Raw genomic sequence first — 15,035 nt, forward strand, 5'->3', positions numbered from 1 at the left:
AATCATCAATCATAGTGCTCGTCCTAACTTGCTGAGCTTAGGAAGACATATATCGGGATGTACATCAGCCGGGTGTCCCACCTGTTTACTCATCTTGTTGGTTTGGGTTGGACTCGCTATTTGACTTTGATCTTACGTATGATTGTCTTGGATAAAATGTTAGTTTATCTTTTTGATGTTTGATGTTTGATTCAATATTTAGTTTGGCTTATATATTTGATTACGAGGTAATCGAGTCAGGTACTATTTTGTACCTGATTTCTTGGTGCAATATATCTGACTAGATTTCAAAATATTCTATGACTCTACTATTTAATATTCAAACCAGTGAAGTGCATTAGGAAAAACGGATACCTTGTGAGCCTGTTTTTGGCTTGATCAGTTACTATCTAATCAAATTCAAATTGTTCTGGATTGCTTTTACTAGTCAGTTCAGCATATATTATGAGGATTTTAAAATAAGTACTCGTTTTTTTGTAAATCCATTTTATTATTTGTTAGAGAATTGCTCGGTTGAATCCACAAGTTTTGTTATCTCAAGCCTGTTGTCAATGTTAGGTGATCAAAAATATATCTTGATTTCTAGTATGCTAAGTCAATTTTGGATATCAGGCATGCGAAGACTAGACCATTTTATTTTACTCACTATACCGTCATTCTATCTATTGAGATTATGTTGTATGACTTATAGTAGATTCACAAAGAAGATGTTTCGAGTCAAGTTGTCTTGTGAAGAATCTTGAAATGCGATTTAGTGATTAGATGTTCAAAGGTCCTTAACAATATTAGTTCTATGAATTAATTTGTGGATCAATTGAAAATTTCTCATGCAAGTGATTATATCACTTTGGAATGTTTCAAACATCAAAGAAAGAAATATGAACTTATTGAAATTTCTACTCAGGGTAGGTTGGCGAACCACTTCCCAAACTATAGATATATGAGATATTGGAATACAGAAAGGTTGGCAAACCAGTTCGCAAATTTCAAGTTTTAGTTGGGAACAGTTCACGAACCCTGTTGGCGAACCGTGGTGAGCTGATTTTTACAAGTTAGATAAATAGGCTAGCAGTTGACGAAACCGGTCCACGAACCGTGGTCAATCGAGTTCGATAGTCTAGTGGGTTGGCGAACTCGATTCACAAACCATGGCACCCTGACTCGTGAACAAGCCATACAGTTTGCAAAGCGTTGTACCAATTATCCCGAAAATGTATAACAGATGCTTAAGGACTTAATATTTTAATATGTTTAGCATTATTATAACTATTTTAAACTATGTTTATCTCTTGTGATCAATCACACACAGAACGGGGCCTGTTAACAATGGATTATCACAAGATGTTTTTAGATCTAACAATAGTTCTAAAGATCCCGTCGATACTTTGATCTAGTTTGAGTGAATCGTATATCATAAGAGAAGATTTTCAAGGATAAACAAACTAGGTGCAATGAAAGTTTCAACGACCGTTAGACAATCAAATCAAATCTAAAACTACAATAACAACGCAATTATCTAGTTTCCCACCAACGGTACTCGTAGAGCTTCTTGATCCCACACAAGTCTTTAACGAGCTGTCGTAAGAGATTTCACCTAATTAGGATACTTTCCTCCACGATTAGATGGCTCCATCAGAAACAACAAGAAATGAAGTTTGTCTGGCTCTTATATTTTGCTAGAAATGCAAACTTAGGTATTTATAGACCAAGGATGTTTGGACACCAAGGAATTTCCAAAACCGAAAATATACTCAAGATATGCAATGAATGCCCAAATTCGATTTTCCTAATTCCAATAAATGCAGTCTAATATTTTCTGAAATCTCTCATAGAAAATCTCTAATTAGTAAATGCACATTACTAATTTTTATTCTCTAGAGCTATGCATTAATTGCTGGTAATTAAAGCATATAAAACCGAAAACTTTAATCAAAAGATTCTCAATTTATTTCTGTATAGGATCTCACTTTGAGTACCAAGGAATATATTTGAACAATAAATGATAAGAGTTACTGCTCATGTTCAAAGTATGTTGACATCTTTACTCGGCAAACCCTTGTTCTGAATATACATGTATCTGCATATTGGAATCGGTTCTACCACACTTTCATACAAGTTTAGAATTAATTCTACCAAAATTCCAAGTTTACTATGTGATTGGTCATACCAAATCACAATGGTTAGTTGTGATCGGTCCTACCAAGTCACATACATGGGTTAGGATCGGTTATACCAATCACATGGATCGGTTCTACCTAAACATGGTACATACTTTTGATCGGTCATACTAGTCACTAGGATCGGTCATACACATTACAAGGATCAGTTCCATCTACACAAGGTATCTACTTGTGATCGGTCGTATCAGTCACTAGGATCGGTCATACCAATTACAAGGATCGGTCACACAAACTCTTATGATCAGTCACACCAATTACCAGTATCGGTCATACCATCTCATGAAGATGTCTTTAGGATCGGTTACACCAATTACTAGTACCGGTCATACCAAATCATAAGTCTAGGTTTTGTGATCGGTTATACCAAGATACATAACCTGAATTAAGATCGGTTCCACCAACTCACACATATTGGTCATCCAAAGAATATGCAATGAATAGCCGAACCAATATACCTATTGATTTCCCTTTCAATTCATGAAACAAGTTCACGAACTTACTTCCTTTAAACAAACGTAAAACATCGTTTCCTAGGATGAAATCTTCACCATAAGCCCATACACATAATCATACAACTATATACAAGATTATGTGGATGTCATATCTACGAAGTTCAAAAGATAAGCATTATATTTCGTAATATAATTCCTTAATACTATGACCATACTATTATGATCATGTATCCACTAGAGTATTATATACAATATATACAACTTCTCATGTTATGTTTTCAATATAGCATGACTTGAAAGATACGTTAGGAATGAAACAAGTTCAAGTCAATATTATTAACCTCAAGTGGAAGGATGATGTCGTCGTCGTAGTCGTTACTTCTTCTCATTCTTCAGGTCTTCTAAGTAATACTTGTATGTCTAAACATTCCTAGACTTTTTAGTATAACCTAAACGAAGTTCACTCTAGTATTTAATCAAGCGACTTTAGATGAGTTTTGATATTAAAATATGACAACCAAACTTGACATACCAACAATCTCTTCTTTAGATGAGTTCGACCGAGCTATGCTCTAACAATCTATCCCTTTGTCAGTTTTAGTGACAAAGCTCTATTTACATATGGAGCTAAATGAATTACAAAATAACTCATTCTTCATACACTTGATTCCAAGTTTCAACAACACAATATCCTGCATATATTCAATCAATAGATGTCGATGTTGACATTTGAATAACAAAATCTTTTACTTCCCCTAATTAATTGGTGGAAACCGAAAATCCTAACAACCTTCTATCATTCTGTTTTTCGTTAAAATTATTTATTATTTCATTTTTGTCCGAATTTCTGAAACCTCTCAAAAAAATCATCTTTGTTAATTAGTTGATTCTTGATATTAGTTGGTTGATTATTTCACACTCCATGTGAACCACATTTTCTATCTATATTACTATTGACCTGTGCGCTTGCGGATTTAGCTGGGTTTCATTTAATCATTCATTTTGGTTATATAAAATCTGTATCAAGTTTTTGGCGCCGCTGCCGGGGAGTGGTTGCAAAATACTCTCTGATTGATATCTTTTTTTATATAATTTTATTTTGTTTTCTTTTAGATTTTTTTTTTTGGTTCTTTTTACGCATTTTATTTGATTTTTTTTCCAGGTACCTTAGTCTGAAGAGGAGCAGGCGAAAAGTAAGTATGCACTCGCAAAGCTTTTGCAAAAGCGACTTGGAAGATCCATTAGAGGTTTGCTTAGTTCATTTCGGGCATGGTTTTGATGATGATAGTGTTATTTGTGAAGTCAATGCTTTGTTAGACTCCACACCGCTGCTAGACACTAGTAAATGGAAGCCCAAACTAGAACCTCTAGCTCTTACCAAGTCTCGAGTAGTTTCATTTGTTGAGAAAACTCTGACCTTGACCCTTAATAATGAAACCGTTGTAGTTGATAATGGGTCAATTAGTCATGATATCATTATTCCGTTGAGACCTTGCTCCTCAGATCCATCTAATGATTTTCTAAAAGCTTTTGTGAATGTCAAACATATTGACACCGGTGAATTCAGACCAATATCATCCGCAAAAGTTATTTCTTCGGACTTAGAGCCAGATTTAGGGAGTACAACAATTGTTCAATCTATAGGTTCGAATTGTTTTTCAAATAAGGTTGAATTCAATTTTAGCTCCCTGGGTACTAATCATTCATGTTGCAGGATTATGTTTTCAACTGAACAGATTAGTTGGGTTGATCCTCAACTCTTCAGGCTTTATATATATAATTCGCAGCTTACCTTGGGGTACCAACCCCATATTGTTTGAGAACGTGATACTGGAAAGCAGGGAGACAAATAATTACCGCTTCATGGAAGTCAACCCACCAGATTTGTTCCCTTTACTCTATCTTTTAATTATTTATTTTTTAAAAAAAATAAAAAAATCTCACATCTTAATTTTTACGTTGGATGACTCAATTACATTGAGGACAATGTAATGTATAAGTGTGGGGGTGTGGGTAATTATCCATATTTTTCCAAATTTTCACTTTTCTTTAAAAAAAAATAATAAAGAATAAAAATTGATTGCATTATATCTCTGTTTTGTTCGAGGACTAGCAAAATATAAGTGTGGGGGTGTTGATAAGCATGTAAATGCTACATTTTATACCTATATTTATATTAGCTAGGATACAATATTGTGGTTACTAATACTATTTAGTGCTTTTGTAGAAAGTACAAGTGAATTCGATCATCCAGCGAATAAACAACAAAATGTGAGACATAATGGTGTTTGCGACGAAAGTGGCAAAATGTGGTTGGCCTGGTACTTCCATATATCAGCAACCACAATGATCAAATATGCTGGCCTGGTATTTCTATATATCAGCAGCACATATTATGCTGGCCTGGTATTTCCATGTATCAGCAGTCGGGTTGGCCTGGTATTTCCATGTATCAGCATCCACAATGATAAAATAGGGTTGGCATGGTATTTCAATATATCAGCAACCACACTTGAGTTACTCATACACCAAACGGATGTTAAGCCTCAAGGCAGAAATGTGAGACGACATCAGTTGTGGGAGTGTTGATTGGTGTCAATCCCGTCACTTATTTAATCTGTCGGACCGTGAAGAAACAAAACGTGTACCAAATGTGTTTGAGGAGCTGTCAAGTATTCAAGTTGCCACATCATCTAGCCAAGTCACCGGCAAACATATCTCGTTCTTATCAGAGAAAAGAACTCTACACAACTTTTGTTATCTCCCCATGAAGCTGCTGCCATTTACCGTGTCTCGGAGAGGCAAATTCATGGTGAAGGATGGAGGTTAAAAGAGCTTTTGCGATTGGTTGCAGTTGGTAGTGAAGGTGGCAGCAAAGGTAACTCGAACATGAAAGAAACCCAGGCTATGAATCAAGTTGTTAGTGTATTGCGAGTCTTCAGCCGATGGTTTCTTCTTTCTGAAGTAGTGGTGCATCTCTGGTACTGTACAACAGAAAAAATGGGTATTCTCCGATGGAGAAGAGGTGTATGTGTGTTAACTTAATTGGGGTTGCTGCCGAGTTCGAAAAATCAGCAAGAGAACATCAATTTTTAAGCTTACGAAACAGCCACGAGCTGCTGACTTTGCCGATGTTTTGTGGTGTTGAACCGCCAATACTTGATAACTTTGATAGTTGGTGTATATGAATGAATGTGATATGTGTATGATTGTGGGACTTGCAGGTCAAGAAGTCTATAAAAATGAGCTGAAATCAGTCTCAAAGTTGCTTTCAGATACAGAGAAAGATGCCCATAAGGTGTTTGAACAATTTCCTGAATGAAGAATTAAGAAGAATGCATGAATGGTGGCTCAACAGCGGCAGTGGGGTTCATATGCTACTGTCATGGGTGTTGGGGTATATATTTAAAAACATAGTTTTGTAATAATATGCCAAAGTTAGAGAGATAGTATGGTGGCATTGTTTTGAGCTCCCACACTATAGGCATGGGTTCAATTCCCACCCCACACAATTTCACTAGGGTATATACTATTTATACTATATATTATATTACATTCTTCCGGGAGCGGGGCCTTGGGGTCTTGGGAGGTCTGCTGATCCAGAAACAATTTTTTTTGCTGTTTTTAACTTAAATTTTCAAAACGTATTAAGATAATTATATCATGATTAATTACAGTTAATGTTGAAATTTTAATACGGCCGTTTTTTTGCTGTTACAAAGAAATTTAATTGGCATTTAATCGAAAATTAATTTTCCATTAATTCCATTGATTCTTTTTGATTATAAAAAAAAACTGGTTTCTGGAAGAGAAAAAATAGAACGTTATTTTTATTTCGTCAAGTTTTCTGAGCAAGTGTTGTTGAAAGAGTTATTATTGATTCGATTTCTCAGTGCAGAGAAATCGAAAGAGATAAGCTGTTTTATCCCATAGGGTTTCGACAAAAAAACTGACTGCTAGCACAATCAAAAGGCAGAGTCGCGAAACACCTTAAAGATAGCGACCTAGTACGCGACTCAGCGGTTTCTTTGTGTGATTTGATTATAGTGCTTTGTTTCCAACAATGGGTGCATTCGATGGTAGTTAATGGTGATGGATGGATTCTGGTTCGATGAGTGGTACTGAAGTTTGCTCGTGCCCTGAATTTGGCAAGGAGCAGTTGGTGTTCGAATTGCAATTGGCAGCAACAGATCAGGGAGGAAATGAAGACGAAATCTAAGTGGTGTTATAGCTGGTGAACTATTTATGGACTAAACTGAGATGGCATTTGGTTAAGCTGTGTGCAGTCGGTGATAGAAGTAAGTATTGCCAGTGCTGGAAGAGAGGAAATGGCAGAACCTCATTGGGTGATTTTGTTTATCACTAGACATGTGGCATGACTCAATTGGCTAATGACGTGGTGTAGAAAATGAAAAAGGAAAGAAGTTAGATTCCTTTGGGATATATTGAGAAAGGGGAGGCCGGTTTGGAGATCTTGGGAGGTTGCGGCCGGGAGCCGACGGCAGCAGCAAAGGCTGTCTAGGGTTTGGAGTTTCATTTTCTCCCTTTTGATTTTGATTAGCTAGAGTTTGATTTGAAAATGTTTATGGATTTTGAGAAAGTCATGTCTAGCTAGATTCATGTTAGGGTTTAGGTAGAATCCAATTTTGTTATGAAAACTCTACCTTTATATGCTTAATAATGAGTTGATTGATTAGTAGTTTTTCTTCATTTGGCTTGGCATTTTATTTTTGATGTGTTTTTCTAGATTATTTATGCTTTTGAATTGATATTGCGTGGTATGCAAGGATTGATAGGTAATGCTTTAGAATCACTACCCATGAAGCGAAGAAAACTAGAGCGGAGAAACAGTATTTGAAAATGCATGGAATAGATTTTTAAAGATTAGTAGAGTTTGCATAATTAATTGGTGGAAACCGAAAATCCTAACAACCTTCTATCATTTTGTTTTTCGTTAAAATTATTTATTATTTCATTTTTGTCCGAATTTCTGAAACCTCTCAAAAAAAATCATCTTTGTTAATTAGTTGATTCTTGATATTAGTTGGTTGAGTATTTCACACTCCCTGTGGGAACGAACTGCATTTGCTATCTATATTACTATTGACCTGTGCGCTTGCGGATATAACTGGGTTTCATTTAATCATTCATTTTGGTTATATAAAATCTGTATCACAAACCGTGGAATTATGTTCATGAATTGGTTCTTGTATAAGTACTTTGTACAATTACAAACCAAACTGATTTTGACTACCAATACATTGGAATACCGGGTTGGGCCAGCGAAGAAACAGGCAGTGTGTCAACGCTGATCATGTAGTTGTTTACTGGTATAGTGTTATTGGCTACCAATACAACTTATATGTGCATCGTGGTTGACAATTTTTTCGATACTGCTGATAGACGCATATATGTGTCTATTTTGTTCTCAATTCTCTGTATTGTTAGTACTTGTTTTCGTCCTTATTATGGTATTTTGCGTGTTTGTAGGTATTTTTTGGAAATAAATAATTTTGGAAAAATCGGCTCGAAAAATTATGCGGAGCATCCCCGGTGGAAATTTGTTATTCGGACTCTCATTTTGGTTAAGGGGCAACCCAATTACTAAAGGGCCCTCAGTTGGGCATTTGCTACTTTCACTCCACAGACGGTTAGGAGGACACCCTTCTTCATGATTTGAAAATTCAAAATGGCGGGAAAGTTCATGCAGTTCACGGAAGAAATTTGGGTTCGATCTTGTGTGGGCTTTGAGCGAGATTCAATCACTGGATTTTGTTTTGATTGACCTGCTTGGGATAAACAGGGATTGTATGGTTAATGGATTCGATCCAGTTGGGATAGAACATCGAGTCTTGGTTAAACAGGGAAGAGAGATTATCACGGGATATTGGATGATACGTAACTGCATGGGAGAATATTTTCTTCTTTATTCAACAAGATTCGACCAATCAAGCCAGGATAAACAAGGAAATCCAGCTCAGAACAAACGTGTGAGAAGAGAACAGGAAAGTATCTAACAGAAGACGCGTGAAAGGTGAACATGGAAAGAAATATTCCCGTGAAAATAAAAATCATTAAGGGAGAATTATTTTCATTTAACTCGGATTATCTCGGTGCTTTTGAGTATAAATATGTCTATGGGGTTGAATAGAATGGTTGTCGAGAGTTTGAGGGCTTGAGGAGAGCTGAGGAGCAAGAAATCAAGATGAACAACAAGCTTCCTGCTGTTGTTTGCTGCTGCTGATGAAGAACACCAAGAACACGAAGAACGGACTCGCAAGGACAGTCGTTTATGAACAGTGTCTAAGACGCACAGCCGTGGGTCGCAGTACAGTTTAAAGAGCAGCAGCACTTGTGATTTATCGTTCATTCTGTGACGCTTTTTGTGCGTCGCATATTACAGTTTACACCATTTTCTCTTCTTCTCATCATTTGGAAACCATTTTTGAGCCATAATAAATTATTTTGAGAGCATTTATACTATGATGAGCTAATTCCCTCATAACCAAGGCAATGGAGGAAGCTATTCATGCAACATAAATGGGTAACTATTTCATTTAATTATATAATTCACCTAATCGCTGCTTTTGCAGAGTTTTAAATTGTTTGAATAATCGTCTTAATTGTTTGTTATTCAGTTTGATAGGTTATGCTTGGTTTAATCTCTTGATAATCTATGCTTAAGGTTTGCAAATAATGTTTGAGAATCTGTATGATTGATAGTGAATTAAAGATAAAAGAGGACTTAAGAATTGAATAGAGTTTTGAAATATTTATCATTCAATTTTGCATAATAGTGGAATCTAGTGTCTTGGTTACCTCTCTCCCAAATTGTTAATATTTTTGTATCTTTTTATTTTTAAATCTTTACAAGTACGAGCAACGAACTTTTACTACCACTTTCAAAACTACAACAACTGCGATGCTTACAGGACTGCATGTTTCATATTTGGCGATGCTACCGCACCAGAATTATAATATGTATGCTTGGATATTTGACGATGCTACGACGGTGTTTCAGAATTATAATATTTATTGAAAAAAGGGGGTCTAACAACTACACCCAACATTTCGTTTAGAAATCTATATGGACAAACTCCAATATAATTCCAAGAGAGTCAACTAGACAGTCAGACTCAATAATTGGAAATACATCCAAGAGTTGTATCTCAGTTTATCAATGTGATCAACAAATCAAATAGATAGAAATCCGCGAGTCTGATTAATATGAGAAACAACTTGAACGGTACCAAAGACCAATGTTCAAGTGTCAATCAATTTATATCAACAACCAAATGTTGGATTATCTAATTGATTGAACTACGCACAACCTGTAACATTTCAATTACATAAAAAATATAATGCGGAAAAGAAATAACAAAAACATCAGAATTTTGTTAACGAGGAAACCGCAAATGAAGAAAAACCCCGAGACTTAATCATGATTTGAACACCACACTGTATTAATCCGCTACAGACTTTAGCCTACTACAAGTTAACTTCGGACTGGAATGTAGTTGAGCCTTAACCAATCTAACCCTGATTAAGGTATATTCGCGTTCCTTACGTCTCCAAAACCACGCCGGATTCTACGCACTTGATTCCCTTAGCTGATCTTACCCACAACTAAGAGTTGCTACGACCCAAAGTCGAAGACTTGATAAACAAATCCGTCTCACACAGTAAAGTATATTGAATAGATAAATCTGTCTCCCAGAGAAATACCTACGAGTTCTTGTTCCGTCTTTTGATAAATCAAGGTGAACAGGAACCAATTGATACATCAGACTTATATTCCCGAAGAACAGCCTAGTAATATCTTAACCGTATGGAATCCGAACAAGATATTATGGAATTACAAACAATGAGACGAAGATGTTTGTGACTACTTTTTATCTTACCTATCGGAGATTGAATCTCGAGCAAATCATAGAGAAGATAGTACTAAATACGATAGAACAAAGTAAGATCAGAACACGCAACTACAGAGAAAATAGTTGGGTCTGGCTTCAGAATCCCAATGAAGTCTTTAAGTCGTTAACCTATAATGGTTTTAGAAAAACCTAGGTTAAAGGAGAATCGACTCTGGTAGCAACTAGTATCACACATGAGGTATGGGGATTAGGTTTCCCAGTTGCTAGAGTTCTCCCTTATATAGTCTTCAAATCAGGGTTTGCAATCAATCTTACCTTGGTAACAAAGCATTCAATATTCACCGTTAGATGAGAACCTGATTAGATTCAAGCTAATATCTTTCAACCGTTAGATCGAACTTAGTTTGCACACAAATGAAATGTGACTTCATTTAGATATGGGTAACCGTACCTAAAAGTGTACACCTTGTTGGCTCAAAAATAGTTAACCGTAGTTAGCCATATGAACACTTTCATATCAACCTTGTTCATCTTAATCACAACTAGTTCAAATGAATCAAATGAAACAAGTTATAGAGTTGTTCAATTGTTTATATTCTCATAGAAGTATACAAGACACAATTGAAGCAAAATAGATTTTGATTTACTAGAATCAGTGCATGAACATTATAGCTGCGGTTTGCAAAAGATTGTATTCTTTATTTTATAAATGTATTTGTTCATGAACAAACCGATTTTAGAACATAACCCACTCAAGTATGCAAACGGGTACGCATACTTAGAGTTCCCAGACTTGGTCTGTCCGCCAATATGCGAACGGGTATGCATATTGTCGTTCCTGACCAACCTCAGTTGAATTCCCGGACTTGAATTGTTACGCCGGTACGCATACGGGTATGCATACTATGGTTCCCGTACTTCAACTGTTAAACCAGTACCCATACGGGTATGCATACTAAGTTTCCGGACTTGGAATGTATCTACAACAGTTAACATACAAGTACGCATACTTCGCTATATCCAATCAATGGTTAATTGTTCTAAACTCCCATTTCAATCATTGAAACATTCTTAGAAGACGGGAATAACTGTCTCACACAAACTATTCGCTTCAAAGCAATTTTCAAGTGATCAAACGATCGATACGAAATATTCCGAGTCTACATCAAATGACTGTCTCACCCAAATCATTTAAGATGTTACCAGGCGATTTTCACATGATCATCTTTTGACTTTCGTCAAGAATAAAAGATGAAAATGGTTAAAGCGAAAGCTTACCAACACATATTTCGAGAAATATGTAAGCGAGTTAAACTCAGCTCGAAATATCAAATGTGTATAAAGTAAAGTCTATATAGCTATACGACTTTTGTCTCAATAAAAGATAGAATAGAAATAGACTTCTGAGTGATAGATGAGTTCAAGTCTCCACATACCTTTTGTTGATGAAGTTCCACAAACTCCCCTTAGTAGTTCTTCGTCTTCAATCGATGAACGCCTTGAAGTCTAAGTTCAACTACACATTTTATCCTAGACATAGCTATAAGTAGACTAGAAATCAAGACTTTTAGTTTTGGCAACTAAACTTGACAAACAAGCTTGAGATAGCAACGCTTGCGAGTTCGACCGAGTAGTGCTCTAACATTTATTCCTGGAGACCGTTGGACGATCAACCAACTGTCATAACAGCTCAAAAGGGGGACATGTGAAACCAGGGAAACGTGGACAAGTGGGATATTCTGACCCCCTTGATTTTAAAATTTGACTAAGTTAGTTTTCTGTAAAGTACATGCCTTGTGGGGGAAAATACGCATGATAAAATGAAAATTCTAGTTAATGGAGGCAAGTCTGTAAAATTAATAAAAATGCATCAATTACATGACATAAATATAAAAAACTATGATATCAATTGTGCTTTTATTTTGGAATAGAAGAATATAATCGATAGATAACGTATTATATTATCTAGCTATTCTAGGACGTCAATGGCGTTGAATGCATTCAATCGTCATCTCTGGTCGTTATTGAACCTTCAACATCGTATTCTTTATGACGTTTCCACCTTATATTAACTAACTAATTAATCAACATTAAATCTAATTAAGCAAAGGTAGATTAGGCATTACGAAAAATGTATCGAAAAGGGGTGCGTTCATATTACTTCTTAATGACCTTAATTTGTTTTATTAGGTTCCCCATGTATTTATATCTTTAGTTTAATTAAAATATTTTATAACTTGATCTTTACTTAAAAAATTATGTAAAATCAATTAAATGCAAGAAAGAGATAGGGCGGCCGCCTAACCTCCTGTATGACCAAATTTATACCGTAAGAGTTCACCCCCACTTGGAGAAAAAATCTGGCTCCATCACTAAACGAAATTCCATGTATTTTTTTTTTCCGGAATCTTAACTTTAAATTGAGTTTTATCTTATTCTCTTTACACTTTTTCTGTACAAAACAATAAAAAATTCACGTAATTAGAAAATCACTCCTTGATATATCTTTATTCTTGTTATTATCTTTATTCTCAATAATTTTGAATTAATGGGCCCTAAATTGAACTCAAACATATTACACGACCAACTATTGACTGTCATGTTCTCATTTGACTTTTGTTTTTATATTCTTAATTAAGAAAATCTACGATTTTATATATTTACCCCTCAAAACTGATGTCATATAAAAAAAATTCGGTGCCTGTAAAATAAAAAACCTAAAAGTGTTGTAGTAATATGGAAGAACAGGAAATAGGCCACAAAAGAAGTTGTTATTCGTTTGGAATCAATGTAGTATTACATATGAATAAGCCTCTATTTATAAGCTAGGGTGTAAATCCTCGTTACATATATATATGCACCGTACGTACACTTAGGGAAAAGGCTATACAATACTCTTCCATGAGCGGTCTAGCAATATGGATTTATATGTATTGCTCCACGTATAATGTTTCAGATGTTGTGCTTTAAATATGATTCTTCACATATAACAGAATACGTCATTTTGAAAAGATGTTGCTCATCTTGGTAATAAATCAAAGATGTTAAAGTCGTTCAATATGAAGAATTTGAAATCTAAGTTCGAGAACACTAATCATAAAGTTAAGAATGGATTGGTGATGGACGCGACAAAAGTAAACTAGACCGCTACTGCTTATTTGTTGTACACTCTCTACCGAATTATATTTCCCGATCCAACTGGCAACAAGGTGACTGCTAAGTACCTCAAATTCTTAAAAGATCTCTCAAAGTTTCATGAGTACTCTTGGGAACCGCTTGTGTTGCATTCATTCTCGAGTCACTTGCGACAGCCTCTGGGATAGACCCTAGGTACATTGGAGGAAACTTCAGTCTCCTTTAGGTGTTTCTCGATAAAATCATCCATTTTTCTGTTGATTAAATTTATTTGAGTCCGTACTTTGCATATGTTCTCTAGTTTTAGTCTACCACAATGACCAGTTTGTCTCAAATTTGTATCTAAGTTATCAGCCAAGCTTAGTAACTTGCATTTGTTTTGCCTGGAAATGTCAGGTTCGGCCATTAACACTTATACAGTTTTAAGCTAAATCTGACAAGAACTGAGCATTTGTTATGAAAATGTCAGGTTCGGCCCATAATGCTATTTCACTTTTGAGTCGAACCTAACAAGAATTGAGTAATTGTTGTGAAAATATCAGGTTCGACCCATAATGCTAATCCAGTTATGAGCCTAACTTTTTTCTGTATTTCCAAGGTTTGTTTTTTAGTTTCTGATTTTCCTATGCGTTTACTATAGGTGTGGGTATATGATCACTTCCCGGAGTTAAAATTAAGCAAAACGATTGAGGTCGTGGATGATACACTTCCAACTTCGGCCAAATATGAGTTAAGGACCATAAGGAGAGGGATAAGCCCGAAAAGATAATCAGTTTAAGAGAAAAGTTAGAGTCTTTGGATGGACAAGACGTTGAATTTGAACCGTATAACACGAAGGAATAAGAAGATGAAGTTGTTCAAGATGAAGATATGCCTTTGGGGATGTGCTATGGACGTTCTATCCAGGAGGGTGTTAATTTTGGATCCTCGTTGAGTACTCTGCCAATTTGGATGTATCCAAAGAGTGCGGTTGGACAATAACGAGAAGAGGAGCTGCTTTAAACTAAATTTGACTAAGTTGTTGAATGTAATCCTACCAAATCAAATGCTATAACTCTGGACGGAAGAGTGGTACTAGTACAAAAACATCATATATATTTGCTAATCTTCTGAGCTCTCATATTATTTTTATCGCCCGTAAAGATAATTTTTAGTTTTGATATAGAACCTCGATACTACATAATAATCATTGTTCTAAACATGGTTTGGTTAATTTTCAGTGTTTAGTTGCATTGCTTTTGCATTTTCCCATTCAACATTTTCTACCAATTAATTCATTATTACTTCATTAGGGTGTTACTAGTTGTTTACTCTCCATTTTATAAGGTTCTCTCCCAATTTTTGTATCCATACTTGGTATATGTACAAGCATTTTTTATTCGAGAATATCATCC

The sequence above is a fragment of the Papaver somniferum genome, chromosome 7 (genome assembly GCF_003573695.1).
Source record: "Papaver somniferum cultivar HN1 chromosome 7, ASM357369v1, whole genome shotgun sequence".
In the NCBI taxonomy this organism is placed as follows: domain Eukaryota; kingdom Viridiplantae; phylum Streptophyta; class Magnoliopsida; order Ranunculales; family Papaveraceae; genus Papaver; species Papaver somniferum.